Source organism: Ranitomeya variabilis, chromosome 5 (genome assembly GCF_051348905.1).
Source record: "Ranitomeya variabilis isolate aRanVar5 chromosome 5, aRanVar5.hap1, whole genome shotgun sequence".
NCBI classification, from domain to species: domain Eukaryota; kingdom Metazoa; phylum Chordata; class Amphibia; order Anura; family Dendrobatidae; genus Ranitomeya; species Ranitomeya variabilis.
Genome location: NC_135236.1, coordinates 428221407 through 428235384, shown reverse-complemented (window position 1 = coordinate 428235384; position 13978 = coordinate 428221407).

Sequence of the window (13978 nt, the reverse complement as noted above, 5' to 3'; positions counted from 1 at the left end):
TGGCAGCTGCAGATGGAGTGGTCGTGCGACTGCGCTCTGTGGATGAGCTTTCACTTCTGCTGGAGGAGGAGGAGGAGGAGGGGTGGTGAACGCCTACAGCCAACTGTTTCCTAGACCGTGGGCTAGGCAGAAATGTCCCACTATGGCTATCCCCTGTGGACCCTGCATCCACCACATTAACCCAGTGTGCCGTGATGGACACGTAACGTCCTTGGCCATGCCTACTGGTCCATGCATCTGTTGTGAGGTGCACCTTTCTACTGACTGATTGCCTGAGTGCATGGACAATGCGGTCTTTGACATGCTGGTGGAGGACTGGGATGGCTTTTCTTGCAAAGAAGTGTCGACTGGGTATGTCATAGCATGGTACTGCATAGGCCATCAGAGCTTTGAAAGCTTTGCTTTCAACCAACCGGTAGGGCATCATCTCTAACGGGATTAGTCTAGCAATGTGGGTGTTCAAACCCTGTGCACGCGGATGAGAGGATGAGTACTTCCTTTTCCTAACGAGAGTCTCTTGTAGGGTGAGCTGCACTGGAGAGCTGCATATGGTGGAACTAGTGGGGGTGGCGGTGGACATGGCAGATTGAGAGAGGGTTGGTGAGGGTATTCTTGCTGTTGGCCTACATACAGTGTTTCCTACCAACAACCTGGTGATTCCCTGACTGCTTTGGCCTTGCGACGATACCTCCACATTTGCTACAGGTGGTGTCCTAAATGGTGGGCTTACAGTGAGGGAAGCAATGTAGTGTTGCTGACTAGCTTCATGCAGAGCGGGTGCACCTAAATTACGGGACATTTGGAAGATAGTCCAGGCTTGCAAGTGCATGCTGGTTAAATGTCTACGCATGCACGTTGTATTTAAATTTTTGACATTCTGCCCTCTGCTAAAGGTCCTTGAGCATTTCTTACAGATAACTTTGCACTGATCATTCGGATCTTGGTTAAAAAATTGCCAGACTGCACTCTTCCTACTATCGAATACCTTTTCAGGCATTGCACGCTGTGCTACTTTCACCGGATGGCCACGCTGTCCTAAAACTGTTTTTGACACACGGTTTGGGCCAGATATGGGCCTGCCAGATGAAAGCTGTTGCAATGTTGATGCCTGCTGCGGCTCATACTCCTCCGCTTCAGAGCTACTGTCAGCGGCACCCTGTTCCCCCAATGGCTGCCAATCGGGGTCAACAACTGGGTCATCTATCACCTCCTCTTCAATGTCCTGTGCACCTTCCTCTGTGTCACCATGTAAGGTGCTATAGCGTATGGGACGGGGCATCATAGTCTCATCAGGGTCAGGTTCTGGCTCAGTACACTGCAAGGGCAATGTTGTGATCTGAGTCAATGGAACAGCATAATAATCTAGCTGTGGCTGTGCATCTGTGCACTCCATGTCCGATTCATCTTGTAATGGCCTGTTAACAATTTCCCTTTCTAACCCAGGTATGGTATGTGTAAAGAGCTCCATGGAGTAACCTGTTGTGTCACCTGACGCATCCTTCACTGTTGTTCTGGGTGAAGGACACAAGGAAGTGACTTGTTCCTGACCGGGAGCATCCACTGACGACTCGCTGCTTTTAAATTTTGAACTTTCCGAAGAGTAGGCGAAAGAGCTAGAGGCTGAGTCAGCAAGGAAAGCCAAAACTTTTTCCTGCTGCTCCAGGTTTAAAAGCGGTTTTCCTACTCCCAGAAAAGGGAGCGTTCGAGGCGATGTGTAGCCAGACGATGACGTTGGCTCAACAACTCGAGCCTTAGGTGCTACTTTGCTTTTCCCACTACCACCAGATGCTCCACCATCACCACCACCATCATTACCAGCTGGCAATGACCGTCCACGGCCACGACCTCTTCCACCAGACTTCCTCATTCTTGGGAAAATGTAACCAAACTAACAACCGTTATATGGTACTGTAAAACAAGGTAGAAGGTGTATGTAAATTTGTTGTGAATTTAAATATCCCTTTCTATATGTGTGGGAGACTGCTGCAAAAATCAGGCCCACTGTATTACACTACACAGTGTACATGGCAGAAAGTGGCTGGCAGCTATACACCAAACAGAACGGACGCAGATGCACTTAGTGGCAATATAAATCTCCCTTTTTATGTGTGGGACACTGCTGCAAAATTCAGGCCCACTGTATTACACTACACAGTATAAGTGGCAGAAAGAGTCTGGCAGATATACACCTCACAGAACTGACGCAGATGCACTTAGTGGCAATATAAATCTCCCTTTTTATGTGTGGGACACTGCTGCAAAATTCAGGCCCACTGTATTACACTACACAGTATAAGTGGCAGAAAGTGGCTCGAAGATATATATAAAAATAAAGGGACTGTACTACAATAACAATCTCCCTACAATGATCTCAGGACAAGTATGGCAGCCAGCAATAAAAAGGACTGCTGCACACAAAAGTGTGGACAAATAAACAATAGAACTGTGCACAAAGGAGCAACAGGACTTTTGCTTTTAAAAAAGCAGTTGGTTTGCACAGCGGCGTACAAACAGCAATGCAGCTGTCAGGGAGCCTTATAAGCTACAGAGCTGATGCACAGAAATCTAGCCTCCACTGTCCCTGCAAAGAAAAGGTGGTGTTGGACAGTGGAAATCACTACAGCAGAAGCGGTTTGGGGGTTAATATTTCCTCCCTAACAATATCCCTGCTTCTGACGAAGCTGCAGCAACCTCTCCCTATGCTCAGATCGGCAGAAGTAAGATGGAGGTCGGCGTGCATGCCCCTTTATAGCCCCTGTGACGCCGCAGAAAGCAAGCCAATCACTGTTATGCCCTTCTCTAAGATGGTTGGGACCGAGACCTATGTCATCACGCTGCCCACACTCTGCGTCCACCTTCATTGGCTGAGAAATGGCACTGAAAGCGTCATGCGAAACGCGACTTTGGTGCGAAGATCGCCGACAGCCTGGCCGATCCCACACTGGGATCGGGTCGGGTTTCAGGAAACCCGACTTTGCCGAAAGTCGGCGATTTTTGAAAATGTCCGATCCGTTTCACTCAACCCTACTGCTGCGTTCTGATCCATGCCCCTAGCACAGTGATTGATGCACAAGCCAACTGTGTACTGTCTTCCAGCTCCTGTTTAACTGGAGCCTACAATTACAGAGAGTACCAATGTCTGGTGCCGGTTCCCAAGATCACTTTTCCAACTTCCCTACATGACTATCGTCCAGTGGCCTTAGCATCACATGCTATGAAGTCCTTGGAGAGAATAATACTTGCCTACTTGTGTCCGAGGGTGAGGGCTTTTACTGACCCCCTACAGTTTGTGTACCAGCAGAGTAGTGTGTCTGCTACATACAGTACATTCATTCTTGGACAATGATGAAACTGCAGTGCGTGCCATGTTCTTTAACTTCTCAAGTGCTTTCAATACCTTACAGCCGCCCTTACTATGAAATAAGTTGACTGATATGGCGGTAGATGAGAGGATGGTGAACTGGATAAATGACTACCTGACGGACAGGCCGCAGTTTGTAAGGATGGGGAGGTGGTATCTGGCAGTGTATGGAGCAGTGTTGGAGTCCCTCAGGGTACAATGTTGTTGCCCTTCCTCTTCTCATTGTATACAGCTGACTTTCAGTATAAATCAGATCTCTGTCACCTCCAAAAATTCTCAGATGATTCAGTGATTGTAGGGGGCATTGTGCGGGACCGGGGGAAGAGGAATATAGAAGGATGGATTCTGACTTTGTGGATTGGTGCCAGACTAACTGTCTAGAACTAAATGTGAAGAAAACCAAGGAGATGGTGGTGAGGTTTAGAAGGAAAAAGGATGATTACTTACCGATCACTATTGCTGGCCAGGAGGTGGAGATGGTTGAGAGCTACAAATATTTGGGGGTTCACCTTGACGGCAAACTTGATTGGAGGTATCTTACGGAGAAGGTTTACAAGAAGAGAATGAGCAGACTGTACTTTCTATGGAAGCTCAGGTTGTTCAATGTGTGCAGTAAAATGCTCTTAATGTTTTACCAGTCCATTGTGGCAAGCACCATCATTTTTGCTATCATTTGCTGGGGCAGTAGTGTGGGAGTAGCTGACGATAGTAAGCTCAACAAACTTATCAAGAAAGCAAGCGTGGATGTTGGCCTCCATCTTGACACTTTTGAGGAGGTAGTGGAAGATAGGATTCAGATGAAGTGTAGGGCTATAATGAACAATATTAAACACCCACTATACGAGCTGTTCTTGAAGCAGAAGAGCACATTCAGCAGTCGTCTAATCCTACTTAGGTGCAAGAAGGTTAAATTCAGGAAATAATTTGTGCCTACTGCTATGGGGATATATATCAATTTCCTAAGGGTGAAAGACAACAATAACCTGTTGCTAGTGCACTAATGGCAATGATCAGAGATTTAAGTACCCACATTCACCCAAATTTGTTTATTACATAATGTGGATAGTCATGTGCAAGATCTGTGTTTAGTAATTACTTTATATAATGCTATTTGTAATGTAATGTTGTAATGTTTGAAATGCTGTTTGTAACGCTGCTGTAATACCATAATTTCCCTCAGGATTAATAAAGTGTATTGTATCGTATCATATCCCTATCCTGGTATGCAGGGCCCCTTCAACCCTATCCTGGTATGCATGGCCCCTCATCTCTATCTTTGTAAGCATAGCCCTCTCATCCCTATCCTGGTATGCATGGCCCCCATCTCTATCCTGGTATACATGACCACCGTCAGAAAAAAATGAACAAAACATAAATGATTTTAGCTACCTTCCCTGAACTCCCTCTCCCTGTTTTGATGCCAGCAGCTGATTTCAGCTTTTAAGCAATGCATGGCAGTAACATCATGCACTACTTACAAGCCAAGGACAGCTGAGATAATGCTCACTGCTTCCAATGCTTGGGACTATGGCATGTGGAGCAGTGAATATTCATCTTCTTTAATAGCAAGCACACTGTTAGCCGCAGCTCCAGGCTTCTTGCAGCAGCTGGGCGATCACGTGTGCCCGCTACTAAAGAAAATGAATAATCAATGCTCTCCACTCCCATGGGTGTGAGGAGCAGTGAATATTCATTCTCTTTAATAGCGGGCATATGACATCATCCAGCAGTAGCAGCAAACACTGTGCCAGCTATAAGCGCCAGCTTCAGTGCATAGAGGTGAGAGGGATTATGGGTGTTCAGAGCAGTGAATATTAATTTCTCTTTAACAGCAGGCACAGGTGTTAGCCACAGCAGCCAGTTCCTGCCACGTGTGACCTCCCTCATCCACAGCAGGTACATCCCGACTATAAGATGCATTTCCCATTTTCCTGCAAATTTTTGGAGGAAAAAAGTTCATCTTATAATCCAAAAAATGTGATAAATACAAAGTAAATGAACAAAAGGGAATGTTATGACCACCATTTTCCTTTACAAGGGCATCAACACATCAATTCTTGGGCACATACTGTAGATTTTGAAGGAACTCCAGCAGGGAATTTGTTCCAATCATCTTCAAGAATGAACCACACATCTTGTTGGGTTTTATACTTGGAAAAATCCTTCTGTTACTTCATATCATCACAGAAAGACTTTATGATAAGATCAGAGCTCTGTGGTGGCAATATTAATCACTTCCAGAACTCCATGTCCTTCTTTACACTGAAGATCGTTTTTAATGACATTGGCTTCATATTTTGAGTTGTTGACCTGTTGCAGAAAAAAAATTGGAAATAATCAAATGCCTTATGGTATTGGGAGATGGATAAGTATCTGTCTGTTTTCCTCAGCATTAAAGACACCATTAATGGTGACAAAATCTTAAACTCCATTTGTTGAATTGCAGATGCAGACTTACAAGGAACCTGCAGATATTCATTATTGTACCACTCTCCAGCCCTACAGTGAACAAACTGTATTCCATTACAGCCAAATATTTCAAAGTGTAAATTTCCTGCCGGCATCACTGCATGGCTTCACATCTCCCATCTTACTCCCCACTCCAGGCCATGCTGTGAGTTCTGTCCTATGCCTGCTCCATGCTGTGAACCTCATGTCCTTGCTTGCTGCATACTTCCTGGCTGCCTGCTTAGGGAGATGGCCATGACACTTCCTGAGTCTTATAAAGACAGTGCGCACACTCCTAATTTGTCCCCAGCCTATGGCCAAGATGTATCTGGTACCTAAGGCATCTCCACCCATAGGGAGATGCCTGAGCAACAAACTCTCTCAGTCTGCTTTTTGCTTCTGAGTTGCCAGGTCCTATCCTCTCTCTGCCACCCTGGGGGCTGTATACCCAGGCCCATATCTGTATTCTTTGTGTCTCGTTTCCACCTTCCTGAGGGCTGCATCCCCAGGCCTGAATCCGTCATCCTGAACTTATTCCAGTGTCTGTCATTGTCTGAACTTCGCCATATGCTAGTACCTGTTTGTATCCTTGTCTGCTGCCTTCCTTACCCTGCTGTGTCTATCCTTGTGTCTGCTCCCATCCCACATCTTGTGGCTCTGCTCTGCTCCCATCCCGCATCTTGTGGCTCTGCTCTGCTGCCATCCCGCATCCTGTGACTCTGCTCTGTTCTGCTCCCATTCTGCACCCTGTGGCTCTACTCTGCTCCCATCTCACATCATGCAGCTCTGCTCTGTTCTCATCCTGCATTCTGTGGCTCTGCTCTGCTCCTGTTCCACACCCTGCGGCTCTGCTCTGCTGCTGTTCCGCACTCTGCGGGTCTTTGTCCCTCTAGTCTGAACTGTTTCCTACCTGTTCCTATATCTCACTCATACCTGCCAGTGTTCCTGTCCTACCCAAAACGGTTCCGGTTCCTCATGTCTGAGCCCTGTCTGCCTGCCAGAGTGCCAGCCGTGCCCACCAGAGTACCAGCTGTGCCCATCTGTACTTGCCCGCTCCAGTCAATAGTGTTCCATCTCTCAGTGGGATCAGCTGCTGCAGCTAGACACCACCCTGGAGTGGTACCTGGCAGCTACCTGCCGCACAAGTTTGACCTCAATACTAGAGGCTCCAGTGAACACCAAGGTAGCTGCTTAGTCATGCCCCTCCAGGGTAGTCTGGTATATGGCACAGTGGGGCCACAATCCTCGCTCGCTCAACCCAGTCTAGGCACGAGCGTTACACAAAGTAGCATTCACCTGCCGCACCTGCACCTGCTGCCATTTTTCTGCATCCCAGTTCCTTTGTTTTTTTTCAAAGGTGAATCACTTTGCCTTTTTTCCATGTCAAAGTTATGGGCTTTGGTCACAATTCTTCCATAAAGACTACTTCTAATAACACTTTTCAGAACAGTAGATGGGTTTAGCAGGGTCACACAAGTTGCTTCAGGTTCTGAGCTAATGATGCATCTTTCAGCTGCTATACTAAGTTTTCCTAGCTGACCACTGAGTCTGCGGTCTTCAATGTTGCCCATTTCTTGGTATGCTAAGAAATATAGGCAAGTACTTGTTTATCATCCAATGCCAAGCAAGGAGGCATATCATTGGCTCTAAATTTATTCAGTAGAAGGACAACAGCCTCAAACATACAGCCAATGTCATTAAGAGCTATCTTCAGTGTAAAGAAGATAAAAAAGTCCCAGAAATGATGATATGGCCCCCACATAGCCTGATCTCAAAATCAGGGAATTGCGTGGCTACAGATAATAGAGAGAGCAATCCTTTGAGGAACCCCAGTGCTTCTGGGGGGAAATGCGTTGGGACACTGGAAGTGCAGCACCCCAGAGTCCTGGTCGTTGCAATAATATTATTCTTCCACCAGGGGGAGTGATATTACGTCTGAAGGCAATAAAGGAGATCTTCTTTCCAGGTATCACAAACCATACACCACACTTCACACTCCAGTCCACCAGGGGGAGCCTTGCTCCTATTCACTAGGGCACTCCTCATAATTAGGTAAAACTGGTGGTTTGGATAGGAAGTTAGTCAGACACTGACTGGGCTTCTCCCAGGCAGTTCCTGACAGGCAGACAGAGGGGAAAGAGGAACATCACAGAGCTGCAGACAGAGAGGTCCCTGACAGGGGTGGGATCCTGTCAGAGGCCAAGACAGAGGGCCACGGAGCTGCGCCTGCCCCACGTGCGGCATCATCCTAAGGAAGGACACGAAAGAGAATTGTATTGCAGAATCCGGTAGCCGGAACACCGAGGGAGCAATCGTCTCCAAGCCTTGCTTAAGAGACCGGCAGGACAGTCAATTCCACGTTGGCTGCCCGACCATATACCCAGGAGGCACGGTGGCAACTTGTGGGGGCTGGGGCATTGTAGGGTCCCTGTAAAAAGCCTCAGGCCATCAGTCATATGGGTTTGTCCTATCCATACCATCTGGGGGACAGAGAGGAAGACATAACATCTAGAACATCTACAACAGTTGTGAGGACCTTACCGAGAAGCTCAGCAGGGAGGTACTACAACACACAGGCGCTAGAGGAAGGCTACTGATTTCCACCTGGATAGGGGGACTATGGATTTGCCTTCAGACTGGTCAGACTCTGCCTGCCCTGTGGTCTGTACCCTGGTCTGTGGATGCTGAAGTCTTCAGTAAAGGTAAAGAGACTGTAACCTTGTGTCCTCATTATTCACTGCGCCTTACATCTTCCTCCATCCACCATCTACACCTCTGGGAAGCCCTGGGGATACACTTCACCTGTGGGAAGGTATACCATCTAGCTGCCATAACATCACCCCAGCAGACCCCTAAGCAACGTCGGTCACCCTGACCGAATACCACAGGTGGCGTCACGAACATTATCCCATAAAAACTCTTCCTTTTATTGGACACCCCTCAAAGGGACACAGACCGTATCAGGCCACTGTGACATTCCCCGAACCGAAGGACACGGTACCGAGTACCCCATTGCCCTTACGTGGGGGCGCTCCAAATCTTGGCATCACGAACAGGATCTACTTAAGCCTGAAAATTGGGTCATGTGTGCCTAAGAACTGTGCCAGAACTGTATTTGAACTGTGATTTGCTTAAAGACTGTGTATTGCCTTTTACAGCCAAAATTCCCGCCAAAATCGCCTCCATTACAGTGCCACGAGGAGCGCAGAAGAAGAAGAAGGGTGTGTAATCGTGGGCGTGAACAAAGTGAGAAGCGCGAAGAATAATGGCCGCCCAGTCCAAATATCTCTGTAGCTTCGGGACGTGTCCGTCAACAGCCGAGATCCGCCTCCTGATCTTTGATGGCGGGCGGAGGCCAAGAAAGCGAAGCCACTCTCCAGAAGAGGAAGAAGTGAAGATGGAGATCGGTGGAGACTCAAGAAAGAAAATGGCCCAGCATAGACCCTCATCACCGGATGAGTACCGGGACATGCCGCCACTGGAGAGTGTGGATCCCTGGGAGCTGTTCATGGGGAATCCACTGTCTGAGCCGCCGCTGGTGTGGGCGCCTTCCTCGGAGGAGGAGAATGGCGTCGGTGGAACCACCTCGCGTGCAGGTATTTGATACAGTGGCATTCCAAAAATATGCCTACCTCCCACGCCTGCTCCTTTCCCCACTGCGGCTGCCAGAGCCCCGACGGCCCCCTTACCAGGCCCCGGGCCACAAGGGCATGACCTTAGGGCTTTCCCCTGGGGAGAGTACCGGCGACATCTAATCTTGCAGTACAGAGAGGAAGTGGAACAGGATGCCCGGGGTGAACCGCTGGATGACTTTCCACCAAACTGTGGTGTTGTTGTGACTTTCCACCCCCAGAAAGGAAAGGGTTTCATCCAGGAGATCGGGTTACCGGTGAGAGTCCACGTCACCCGGGAAGAGGTGGAATTCTGCCTCCGAGGAGACTACGCAGACTCAGACTTGTACCCCGGGGATGCCATGACCTACATCCAGTACCGGAAAGGAAACAGTTGGTGGGCTCGGGATGTGCAGATGTGTGCAGCCCTCCTGGTGGTACATAAGACCCAAGATAACGAACTCACCGCCGATGCAGCTGCAGCAGCCCCTGCTGTAACCAATGCTCACCACCAAGCCACCCAAACTTTCATTGCCACGCACAACCTGACTGTGCATGGAAAACGGGCTAATGGTGTTTACCCAGCGCCAGGTGTAATCTTGGACTCTACCTTTCTACCTTTCCTAGGCCAGAAAAGGTAACGTGCCAGGTAAAGCCCTGGTGGAAATTACCTCCGGAACTGTAGTAAGCCTTGAAACACTGACTGATTGTAAATAGTTCTCTTAAAAACATTTTATTTTTCCTGCTTAAACCCGTCCAGGGTTATGCCTTAAAGGGGTCCTCAGTTATAGGAGGATTCCAAGTTTAAACCTGTTTTGCACAAGTTATTATTGCTTTTAAAGAACTGTGGAATCATGGACTGTGCATGATCACAAACTGTACTTGTACATAGTTGCACCTTCTTAAAGGTGCTTCCTACTGGTTTTACAAAGGAGGCTTTTACAGAGACTGCCTCTTAACAGAAACTGCTGTTAATTATGCTGTAAAAATAACTTTGCCTTACAGACCTGAAGAAAAACCCGTTGGTATGGCAGAATTCCGGGTCAGGATTACACGTCTTGTAGCCCACCCAAGACCAACGTTCGGGGGTTCGTCACGGGTCCCTCACATCACGTCATGTCGCCTTTAAATAAACTTGAATGCTGATGATGTGGTTACTTTGCACTACCTCAGAAAAAGACTTGACTTTGCCCTTAAAGGGAATGGTTACTTGTTGCACCTTGCCAAAGAGTGATAATGTTGCCTTGACTAGTTAGATAGTAATAATGATTACATAGTTGATAGTATGTAGAATAGTAAAATGTTTGATAAAGTACTGTTGAATAAAAGAAAGGGAGTTTGTCATGGAACATCAGCTAGGCGGAGCTGGTACGTAAGGAGAATAGCTGAACAGGCGTGAGAGTCTGCCGCTCCTGGTAGCACGTTTGGAGTATTTTGAGAATAAAATGTTTAATGATGTACTTTAAATAAAATTGAGGTTTTATGTGAGTAAGCTGAAAAAAAATGCAGTGAGCCCGCGGGGGTAGATAGATAGTCCTGCATGTGTAGAAGAATAAGGAAAAATGTAAATTTGCACTTAAGTAAGATAATTGCACTTAGTAGATAACAGATAATACTTGTATGGGTAGTTGTATTTCCAGATCTTGAAACGAGTTGGTAATGTAAATATGCTCTTGTTTGTAACGTTCAAGTGTTCTCACCTCCCATAAAGGGAAGCATTGTTATATTAATTTGTTTTATACCATTTCAAAAATTTTGCATATCTTTTGCTAATGTATTGTTGTTTTCTTTCCCCAGTCTGGGAGTACTGGATTTAACGGGGAGGGGGGGAAGGGGGGGTTCAGCGCCCCAGAGTCCTGGTGGTTGCAGTAATACTATTCTTCCATCAGGGGGAGTGATATTACGTCTGAAGGCAATGAAGGAGATCTTCTTTCCAGGTATCACAAACCATACCCCACGCTTCACACTCCAGTCCACCAGGGGAAGCCTTGCTCCTATTCACTAGGGCACTCCTCACAATTAGATAAAACTGGTGGTTTGGATAGGAAGTTAGTCAGACGCTGACTGGGCTTCTCCCAGGCAGTTCCTGTCAGGCAGACAGAGGGGAAGGAGGAACATCACAGAGCTGCAGACAGAGAGGTCCCTGACAGGGGTGGGATCCTGTCAGAGGCCTAGACAGGTGACCACAGAGCTGCGCCTGCCTCAAGTGCGGCAGCATCCTAAGGAAGGACACGAAAGAGAATTGTATTGTAGCGGGTGAGAAATGAAGTCATAGCACAAGGAGAGGAATCCAGAGGGAGTTCTGCCCTGCAATAGGCTGCCTCTTTCTGAGGCGCAGAATCCGGTAGCTGGAACACTGAGGGAGCAATCGTCTACAAGCCTTGCTTCAGAGACTGGCAGGACAGTCAATTCCACGTTGGCTTCGTAGGGTCCCTGTAAAAAGCCTCAGGCCATCAGTCATATGGGTTTGTCCTATCCATACCATCTGGGGGACAGAGAGGAAGACATAACATCTAGAACATCTACAACAGTTGTGAGGACCTTACCGAAAAGCTCAGCAGGGAGGTACTACAACACACAGGCACTAGAGGAAGGCTACTGATTTCCACCGAGATAGGGGGACTATGGATTTGCCTTCAGACCGGTCAGACTCTGCCTGCCCTGTGGTCTGTACCCTGGTCTGTGGATGCTGAAGTCTTCAGTAAAAGTTAAGAGACTGCAACCTTGTGTCCTCGTTATTCACTGCACCTTACATCATCCACCATCCACCATCTACACCTCTGGGAAGCCCTGGGGATACACTTCACCTGTGGGAAGGTATACCATCTAGCTGCCATAACATCACCCCAGTGGACCCCTAAGCAGCGTCGGTCACCCTGACCGAATACCACAGGTGGCGTCATGAACATTATCTCATAAAAACTCTTCCTTTTATTTGACACCCCTCAAAGGGCCATGGACCGAGTCAGGCCACTGTGACATTCCCGGAACCAAAGGACCCGGGACCGAGTACCCCATTGCCCTTACGTGGGGGTGCTCCAGAAGCAATAGTCAGGGGCGGATTACAATAAGGTCAATCTGGGCGGTAGCCCAGGGCCCAGTGGTGTGGGGGGGCCCTGGGCTACTGCTCAGATTGCCCGCCGCCATCAGGGCATTACTGCCCTGACTGGCGTATGGGCTCGATGGGCAGAGGGGGCCCGCATCAGGCCCCGTCTCATCTGCTCACCGGGCCCCTACCAGCGCTGCGGCAGTTTCACCTATTGACGTGCGGGCGCGCGCCCGCACGTCAATAGTTAACAACAGCCACCAGCCAATTGGAGGCTGGCAGCTGAAGTCGGTCGCAGGCGCAGCGCACATGTCACCGGCGTCTGATGTCATTGTCAGTCGCCTTCGAGTGCGCGCTGCTGGAGGGAGCTTTGCTGCTGGAGCGATCTTCGCTGCTGGAGAGCAGGTCAGGTGAGGAGAACTCGTTTTTTTTGTTTTTTAAGGAACGGCCAGAATGCTGGACACTATCTGGGGGCAATATGCTGGAGTCTGGACACACTGGGGCAGATTGCTGGACACACTGGGGGCAATATGCTGGACACACTGGGGCAGATTGCTGGACACACTGGGGGTAATATGCTGGACACACTGGGGGCAATATGCTGGAGACACCTGGGGCAGATTGCTGGACACACTGGGGCAATATGCTGGAGACACTGGGGCAGGTTGCTGGACACACTGGGGCAGATTGCTGGACAGACTGGGGCAATGCTGGAGACACTGGGGCAGATTGCTGGACACACTGGAGGCAATATGCTGGAGACACTGGGGCAGATTGCTGGACACACTGGGGCAGAATGCGGGACACACTGGGGGCAATATGCTGGACACACTGAAGGCAATATGCTGAACACACTGGGGGCAATATGCTGGAGACACTGGGGCAGATTGCTGGACACACTGGGGCAGATTGCTCGACAGACTGGGGGCAATATTGGAGACACTGGGGCAGAATGCTGGACACACTGGGGGCAATATGCTGGACACCCTGGGGCAGATTGCTGGACACACTGGGGGCAATATGCTGGACACACTGGGGGCAGGACTGGAGGCATGGGCAGAATGTAGATACGGGGCATGATTGGAGACACGGGGCAGAATGAAAGACATGGGGCAGAATTGGATCATGGGGCAGGATGGATACGATGGAGACAGATGGGGCAGGATGGGGAGATCATATGGGGTAGAATGGATACTCATGAGGGCAGGATGCGAGAACATATGGCTGGAGCCAGGAATGAGATACACGGGGCCAGGATGGGGAATATTATTACCATAGGGTCTAATTAAGGGATATTATTACAGCAGTGAAGTATTTAATTTATTTTTTTGAGTATACTGTTTTAAATGGGGGGGCGGTCCTGTTACTGTGCAGAGTGACACTATGTCGCCTTTTTTTCTTCATGTGATGTAATGGAGAAGTTGGGAAAAATTAAGTAATATGTTCTGCAAGCGGAGCTCTAGATAACTGTGCAGAAACGAGCCCTGGCTGAAGAAATGATGGCGGTGTGTG